Below are 9,984 nucleotides of genomic sequence, written 5' to 3'. Positions count from 1 at the left end.
TTCAGAGGTGACACAATTATTGTTAACACTTCTGGACATAGCTCAAAGCTACTGGAAGTTAATGGAACAAAGAAATCCATCCAACATAGCAAAAGAGGCAATGCGAAATAAAAGGCAGAATCTGTCAAAACAGAACAGTTCGTAAAGACGAATTTTTTAGAGGCACTGTACTTGCTCATATGAAAATGCTCAAATTGAATGAAAGTTGCGTACATATATGAGGATCACGCATGTAAATTGGCAGATTTTTCTGAGTTACCTACAGAGAGCCCTGCCCAAATTCGCGACAGACAGAAATCTGTTTCTGCGCAGTAATCCAAATCTAGTATCAACCTTGCTATCAAAGACTTTACTTGGCACAACAATGCAATAAAATAAAGATAAGGAGAGGTTGCTACAGTAGTAACAACTTCCAAGACTCAAATATAAAACAAAATTGCTGTAGTAAAATAAAAACATGGGTTATCTCCCAAGAAGTGCTTTCTTTATAGCCATTAAGATGGGCTCAGCAAATTAAATGATGCACTCATAAAGATGAGAGTTGAAGCAAAAGAGAGCATCAAGAAGCAAATTCAAAACACATTTTAAGTCTAACCCACTTCCTATGAAAAGGAATCTTGTAAATAAACAAATTCATGAAGCATAATGCAACAAGCATAGAAAGATAAAACAAGTGTAACTTCAAAAATTTCAGCATATAGAGAGGTGTTTTAGTAACATGAAAACTTCTACAACCATATTTTCCTCTCTCATAATAATATCCAGTAGCATCATGAGCAAACTCAACAATATAACTATCACATAAAGCATTCTTATCATGAGTCTCATGCATAAAATTATTACTACTCCCAACATAAGCATAGTCATTCTTATTAATTGTAGTGGGAGCAAATTCAACAAAGTAGCTATCATCAAATATAGGAGGCATATTGTAATAATAATCAAATTCATCCTCCATAACAGGCGGCACCAAAAGACCACTATCATTATAATTATCATAAATAGGAGGCAAAGTATCATCAAAGAAAATTTTCTCCTCAATGCTTGGGGGACTAAAAATATCATGCTCATCAAAACTAGCTTCCCCAAGCTTAGAATTTTCCATATCATTAGCAACAATGGTGTTCAAAGCATTCATACTAATAACATTGCAATTAGCATGTAAATAAGGTTCCATAGGTTTTTCAATTTTTGCAACACACCATTTATGTCTTAACTTAGGAAATAGATTAAAAAGCTCACAGTTGTTTTCCATTATGTCTTACTAGTGTTTCACAAGAAACAAAAAGATGCAATTGCAGGATCTAAAGGAAATAGCTTCGAGCACTTACAACGGCGCCGGAAAATAGCTTAGTAGCCGAGATCCGGAGTGTGAGTACCTTTTACCTTTCCTCCCCGGCAACGGCGCCAGAAAATAGCTTGATGTCTACTCACGCTTCTTTTCCTGTAGACAGTGTTGGGCCTCCAAGAGCAGAGGTTTGTAGAACAGCAGCAAGTTTTCCCTTAAGTGGATCGCCCAAGGTTTATCGAACTCAGGGAGGAAGAGGTCAAAGATATCCCTCTCAAGCAACCCTGCAATCACTATACAAGAAGTCTCTTGTGTCCCCAACACACCTAATACACTTGTCAGATGTATAGGTGCACTAGTTCGGCGAAGAGATAGTGAAATACAAGTGGTATGAATGAATATGAGCAGTAGTAATGGCACCAGAAAATAGCTTGCTGCTACAACTGGCGTGTGGTTGATGGTGGTAATATTGCAGCAAGTACAGATGTAGTAGAACAGTAAACAAGTGATGATTGCAGTATTTGGGAATAAGGCCTAGGGATCATACTTTCACTAGTGGACACTCTCAACATTGATCACATAATAAAACCACTCTACACTCTATTGTTGGATGATGAACACCATTAATTGTGTAGGGCTACAAGAGCACCTCAATGCCGGAGTTAACAAGCTCCACAACATTCGATATTCATATTTAAATAACCTTAGAGTGCATCATAGATCAATACAATTATACCAAGTACTAACATAGAATGCACACTGTCACCATCACACTATGAAAGGAGGAATAGATCACATCAATACCATCATAGTAATAGTTAACTTCATAATCTACAAGAGATCACAATCATAAACTACGCCAAGTACTACATGATGCACACACTGTCACCATTACATCATGAAGGAGGAATAGAGTACTTTAATAACATCACTAGAGTAGCACATAGATGAATAGTGATACAAAGCTCATATGAATCTCAATCATGTAAGACAGCTCATGAGATCATTGTATTGAAGTACATAGGAGAGAGATTAACCACATAGCTACCGGTACAGCCCTTAGCCTCGATGGAGAACTACTCCCTCCTCATCGGAGACAGCAGCAGTGATGAAGATGGCGGTGGTGTCGATGGAGATGCCTTCCGGGGGCACTTCCCCGTCCCGGCGGCGTGCCGAAACAGAGACTCATGTCCCCCAGATCTTGGCTTCGCGATGGCGGCGGCTCTGGAAGGTTTCTCATACCGTGGCTTATTCGTATCGAAGATTTAGGTCAGGGGGCTTCTTATAGGCGAAGAGGCAGAGTCGGAAGGCTGACGGGGCCACCACACAGTAGGGCGGCGCGCCTGGCTCCTTGGCCGCCCACACGTGTGGGCCCCCTGTGGCCCTCCTCTGGTCCCTCTCGGGTGTTCTGGAAGCTTCATGGAATTATAAGATGCTGGGCGTTGATTTCGTCCAATTCCGAGAATATTTCCTTACTAGGATTTCTGAAACTAAAAACAGCAGAAAACTGGAACTGGCACTTCGGCATCTTGTTAATAGGTTAGTTCCAGAAAATGCATAATAATGACATAAAGTGTGAACAAAACATGTAGGTATTGTCATAAAACAAGCATGGAACATCACAAATTATAGATACGTTGGATACGTATCAGGTATCCCTAGCGGGCTGACGCATTTTGTCCGCCCGTGCCTTTTTTTAAATCTCCCAAAAAATATAAAAAAGTAAATTCCACCAAAATATGACCGTCGTATTGGCTCAATTTAGTTCTCAAATATAAGTCCATTAGATTGTGCACGTGGTACGGCACAAAATGTAGTTCAAAAGGGGCACAACATGGCTATGATCAACAAATATAGTTCGCAAGGAGGCCATGGTGCTTGACATGGGCGCGGTAGATCACGCGTCTCGCGCGCAGATTTCAGCGTGCTTCTTCAGGAACCATGCCCTGGTGTCCATCCTTCTGGCCTCGGCGTCAAGCCTTTTGGCCTCAACGTCCGCCCTTTTAGTCTCGACATCAATCATTTGGACCTCAATGGCCTCTTTGGTGATGTTGAAGTAGATGGCAGTAGAGGCTTCTTTTTCCAGGCGCCTATTCTCGTCCCTTTTAACCTCGGAGACTTAACAATCAGCCATGATATTCTCCAAGGCTTGGATCAACGCAAGGGATGATGCCTCCTGGGCAAGATCGGCCTTGCTAGCCTTATGTACTCGGGGATGAGGTGGAGGACATTCTGCCCAGAATCATCGTCTTCACCATCGATGACTGATACGTCTCCAACGTATCGATAATTTCTTATGTTCCATGCTACTTTATTGATGATACCTACATGTTTTATGCATACTTTATGTCATATTTATGTATTTTCCGGCACTAACCTATTAACAAGATGCCGAAGAGCCAGTTGCTGTTTTCTGCTGTTTTTGGTTTCAGAAATCCTAGTAAGGGAATATTCTCGGAATTGGTCGAAATCAACGCCCAGGATCTTATTTTTCCACGAAGCTTCCAGAAGTCCGGGGAGGAAACGAAGTGGGGCGACGAGGCGCCCACACAACAGGGCGGCGCGGCCCAAGCCTTGGCCGCGCCGGCCTGGCGTGTGGGGCCCTCGTGGCGCTCCCTGACCTACCTCCTCCGCCTACTTAAGCCTTCATCGATAATAACTCCAGTACCGAGAGCCACGATACGGAAAACCTTCCAGAGACGCCGCCGCCGCCAATCCCATCTCGGGGGATTCAGGAGATCACCTCCGGCACCCTGCCGGAGAGAGGAATCATCTCCCGGAGGACTCTTCACCGCCATGGTCGCCTCCGGAGTGATGTGTGAGTAGTTCACCCCTGGACTATGGGTCCATAGCAGTAGCTAGATGGTCGTCATCTCCTAATTGTGCTATCATTGTTGGATCTTGTGAGCTGCCTAACATGATCAAGATCATCTATCTGTAATGCTACATGTTGTGTTTGTTGGGATCCGATGAATAGTGAATGCTATGTTATGTTGATTATCAATTTATTATCTATGTGTTGTTTATGATCTTGCATGCTCTCCGTTACTAGTAGAGGCTCTGGCCAAGTTTTTGCTTGTAACTCCAAGAGGGAGTATTTATGCTCGATAGTGGGTTCATGTCTCCATTAAATCTGGGGGAGTGACAGAAACCTCTAAGGTTGTGGATGTGCTGTTGCCACTAGGGATAAAACATCAATGCTATATCTAAGGATGTATTCATTGATTACATTACGCACCATATTTAATGCAATTGTCTGTTGTTTACAACTTAATACTAGAGGGGGTTCGGATGATAACCTGAAGGTGGACTTTTTAGGAATAGATGCATGCTGGATAGCGGTCTATGTACTTTGTCGTAATGCCCAATTAAATCTCACAATACTCATCATAACATGTATGTGCATGGTCATGCCCTCTTTATTTGTCAATTGCCCAACTGTAATTTGTTCACCCAAAATGCTTATTCTTATGGGAGAGACACCTCTAGTGAACTGTGGACCCCGGTCCATTCTTTTACATCTAATACAATCAACCGCAATACTCGTTCTACTGTTCTCTGCAAACAATCATCATCCACACTATACATCTAATCCTTTGTTACAGCAAGCCGGTGAGATTGACAACCTCACTGTTACGTTGGGACAAAGTACTTTGGTTGTGTTGTGCAGGTTCCACGTTGGCGCCGGAATCCCTGGTGTTGCGCCGCACTACACTCCGCCGCCATCAACCTTCAACGTGCTTCTTGGCTCCTACTGGTTCGATAAACCTTGGTTTCTTACTGAGGGAAAACTTGCCGCTGTACGCATCACACCTTCCTCTTGGGGTTCCCAACGGTCGCGTGCTGTACGCGTATCAAGACTGTTTTCTGGCGCCATTGCCGGGGAGATCAAGACACGCTGCAAGGGGAGTCTCCACCTCCAATCTCTTTACTTTGTTTTTGTCTTGCTTTACTTTTTATTTACTACTTTGTTTGCTGCATTATATCAAAACACACAAAAATTAGTTGCTAGCTTTACTTTATTTACTGTCTTGTTTGCAATCTCCATATTAAAAAACACAAAAAAATTAGTTACATGCATTTACCTTACTTATTTCATCATGTTTCCTCCTAAGTTTATTCTTAAAGATGTACCGGTAGGCGAGGGTCTATCCTTGGGAAAGATAGTATAGAATTTTTTTTCACTAATATTAGTACGGTTGAAGATTTTGAAGATAGACACTTGGTAGAACTTGCTCCTACTTATGAAATTGCTGCTGCTTCTTTAGTACACATGTTAGAAGCTAGATTTGTTAACCTCAACCCCGTAATGCAGCAAATATTTCTTACACTAGGTGATATGGAAGAAGGAGAAAAGAAAGATTTTGTCCTAGAAACCCTTCTTAAAGAATTTGGTGATGTAGCAAGAGAAGCTAGAAAGGTCTTTACTAAATATAATATGCTTGGCTCTTATACAAACTTTGCTAGCACCCTTGAAAAGATGGAAAAAGATAGACAAAAGTACACTAATAAAGTTAATTATGAGGGGGATATTAAAACATCAATACGTTGCAAGCTCTTGAGAATGTGCGAGGCACTAGAAAAGAATTTTGATTGGATTGTTCCTGAAAATTTGTTTGATGAGAGTAGCAAGCCTAAGGGTAATGAAAAGGGAGCCTCTGAAACTTACATAGATAAGATACAATGCATAGTTGAGAAAACTCCAAACCCCGCTGTAGATGCATCATCCCTTGATAATACTTGATATACACTTTCTGCGCCTAGCTGAAAGGCGTTAAAGAAAAGCGCTTATGGGAGACAACCCATGATTTTACTACTGCACTTTTATTTTATATTTGAGTCTTGGAAGTTGTTACTACTGTAGAAACCTCTCCTTATCTTAGTTTTGTTGCATTGTTGTGCCAAGTAAAGTCTTTGATAGTAAGGTTCATACTAGATTTGGATTACTGCGTGGAAATAGATTTCTTTGCTGTCACGAATCTGGGCCTAATTCTCTGTAGGTAACTCAGAAAATTCTGCCAATTTACGTGAGTGATCCTCAGATATGTACGCAACTTTCATTAAATTTGAGCATTTTCATTTGAGCAAGTCTGGTGCCTCTTAGAAATTCATCTTTACGGACTGTTCTGTTTTGACAGATTCTGCCTTTTATTTCGCATTGCCTATTTTGCTATGTTTGATGGATTTTTCTATTTCTTTAACTTTCAGTAGCTTTGTGCAATGTCCAGAAGTGTTAAGAATGATTATTTCACCTCTGAACATGTGAATTTTGATTATGCACTAACCCTCTAATGAGTTGTTTTGAGTTTGGTGTGGAGGAAGTTTTCAAGGATCAAGAGAGGAGGATGATACAATATGATCAAGGAGAGTGAAAGCTCTAAGCTTGGGGATGCCCCGGTGGTTCACCCCTGCATATTTCAACAAGACTCAAGCGTCTAAGCTTGGGGATGCCCAAGGCATCCCCTTCTTCATCGACAACATTATCAGGTTCCTCTAGTGAAACTATATTTTTATTCCATCACATCTTATGCACTTTGCTTGGAGCGTCTGTTTGTTTTTGTTTTTGTTTTGTTTGAATAAAGTTGGATCCTAGAATTCATTGTGTGGGAGAGAGACACGCTCCGCTGTTGCATATGGACAAATATGTCCTTAGGCTTTACTCATAATGTTCATGGCGAAGGTTGAATCTGCTTCGTTAAATTGTTATATGGTTGGAAACGGGAAATGCTACATGTAGTAATTGGAATAATAACTTGGATAATGTGATACTTGGCAATTGTTGTGCTCATGTTTAAGCTCTTGCATCATATACTTTGCACCTATTAGTGAAGAAATACATAGAGCTTGCTAAAATTTGGTTTGTATGATTGGTCTCTCTAAGGTCTAGATATTTTCTATTAAGGGTCGAACAACAAGGAAGACGGTGTAGAGTCTTATAATGCTTACAATATGTCTTTTATGTGAGTTTTGCTGTACCGGTTCATACTTGTGTTTGTTTCAAATAACCTTGCTAGCCTAAGCCTTGTATTGAGAGGGAATACTTCTCGTGCATCCAAAATCCTTGAGCCAAACACTATGCCACTTGTGTCCACCATACCTACCTACTACATGGTATTTCTCCGCCATTCCAAAGTAAATTGCTTGAGTGCTACCTTTAAATTTCCATTCTTTGTCTTTGCAATATATAGCTCATGGGACAAATAGCCTAAAAACTATTGTGGTATTGAATATGTACTTATGCATCTTATCTCTTATAAGTTGCTTGTTGAGCGATAACCATGTTCCTGGGGACGCCATCAACTACCCTTTGTTGAATATCATGTGAGTTGCTATGCATGTTCGTCTTGTCTTAAGTAAGGGTGATTTACCATGAGTTGAATGGTTTGAGTATGCATATTGTTAGAGAAGAACATTGGGTCGCTAACTAAAGCCATGATCCATGGTGGAAGTTTCAGTTTTGGACAACAATCCTCAATCTCTTATGAGAATATTATTTGTTGCTAAATGCTTATGCATTAAAGAGGAGTCCATCATCTGTTGTCTATGTTGTCCCGGTATGGATGTCTAAGCTGAGAATAATCAAAAGCGAGAAATCCAATGCGAGCTTTCTCCTTAGACCTTTGTACAGGCGGCATAGAGGTACCCCTTTGTGATACTTGGTTAAAACATATGTATTGCGATGATAATCCAGGTAATCCGAGCTAATTAGGACAAGGTGCGGGCACTATTGGTAATCTATGCATGAGGCTTGCAACTTGTAGGATTTAATTTACATAATACATATGCTTTATTACTACCGTTGACAAAATTGTTTCTTGTTTTCAAAATAAAATCTCTAGCACAAACATAGCAATCAATGCTTCCCTCTACGAAGGGCCTTTCTTCTACTTTTATGTTGAGTCAGTTCACCCACTTCCTTCTATCTCAAGAAGCAAACACTTGTGTTAACTGTGCATTGATTCCTACATACTTGCATATTGCACTTATTATAAATGTTGACAACTATCCATGAGATATACATGTTACAAGTTGAAAGCAACCGCTGAAACTTAATCTTCCTTTGTGTTGCTTCAATGCCTTTACTATGAATTTATTGCTTTATGAGTTAACTCTTATGCAAGACTTATTGATGCTTGTCTTGAAAGTACTATTCATGAAAAGTCTTTGCTATATGATTCATTTGTTTACTCATTGCATTACCATTGCTTCGAATCGCTGCATTCATTACATGTGCTTACAATAGTATTGATCAAGATTATGATGGCATGTCACTTCAGAAATTATCTTTGTTATCGTTTACCTACTCGGGACGAGTAGGAACTAAGCTTGGGGATGCTGATACGTCTCCAACGTATCGATAATTTCTTATGTTCCATGCTACTTTATTGATGATACCTACATGTTTTATGCATACTTTATGTCGTATTTATGCATTTTCCGGCACTAACCTATTAACAAGATGCCGAAGAGCCAGTTGTTGTTTTCTGCTGTTTTTGATTTCAGAAATCCTAGTAAGGAAATATTCTCGGAATTGGACGAAATCAACGCTCAGGATCTTATTTTTCCACGAAGCTTCCAGAAGTCCGGGGAGGAAACAAAGTGGGGCGACGAGGCGCCCACACAACAGGGCGGCGCGGCCCAAGCCCTGGCCGCGCCGGCCTGGCGTGTGGGGCCCTCGTGGCGCCCCCTGACCTACCTCCTCCGCCTACTTAAGCCTTCGTCGATAATAACTCCAGTACCGAGAGCCACGATACGGAAAACCTTCCAGAGACGCCGCCGCCGCCAATCCCATCTCAGGGGATTCAGGAGATCACCTCCGGCACCCTGCCGGAGAGGGGAATCATCTCCCGGAGGACTCTTCACCGCCATGGTCGCCTCCGGAGTGTTGTGTGAGTAGTTCACCCCTGGACTATGGGTCCATAGCAGTAGCTAGATGGTCGTCTTCTCCTAATTGTGCTATCATTGTTGGATCTTGTGAGCTGCCTAACATGATCAAGATCATCTATCTGTAATACTACATGTTGTGTTTGTTGGGATCCGATGAATAGTGAATGCTATGCTATGTTGATTATCAATTTATTATCTATGTGTTGTTTATGATCTTGCATGCTCTCCGTTACTAGTAGAGGCTCTGGCCAAGTTTTTGCTTGTAACTCCAAGAGGGAGTATTTATGCTCGATAGTGGGTTCATGTCTCCATTAAATCTGGGGGAGTGACAGAAACCTCTAAGGTTGTGGATGTGCTGTTGCCACTAGGGATAAAACATCAATGCTATGTCTAAGGATGTATTCGTTGATTACATTACGCACCATACTTAATGCAATTGTCTGTTGTTTACAACTTAATACTGGAGGGGGTTCGGATGATAACCTGAAGGTGGACTTTTTAGGAATAGATGCATGCTGGATAGCGGTCTATGTACTTTGTCGTAATGCCCAATTAAATCTCACAATACTCATCATAACATGTATGTGCATGGTCATGCCCTCTTTATTTGTCAATTGACCAACTGTAATTTGTTCACCCAACATGCTTATTCTTATGGGAGAGACACCTCTAGTGAACTGTGGACCCCGGTCCATTCTTTTACATCTCATACAATCAACTTTAATACTCGTTCTACTGTTCTCTGCAAACAATCATCATCCACACTATACATCTAATCCTTTGTTACAGCAAGCCGGTGAGATTGAAAA

The sequence above is a fragment of the Lolium perenne genome, chromosome 7, assembly GCF_019359855.2.
Source record: "Lolium perenne isolate Kyuss_39 chromosome 7, Kyuss_2.0, whole genome shotgun sequence".
Classification (NCBI taxonomy): domain Eukaryota; kingdom Viridiplantae; phylum Streptophyta; class Magnoliopsida; order Poales; family Poaceae; genus Lolium; species Lolium perenne.
The sequence above is the reverse complement of the archived record's forward strand: the minus strand, read 5'-3'. Positions refer to the sequence as shown.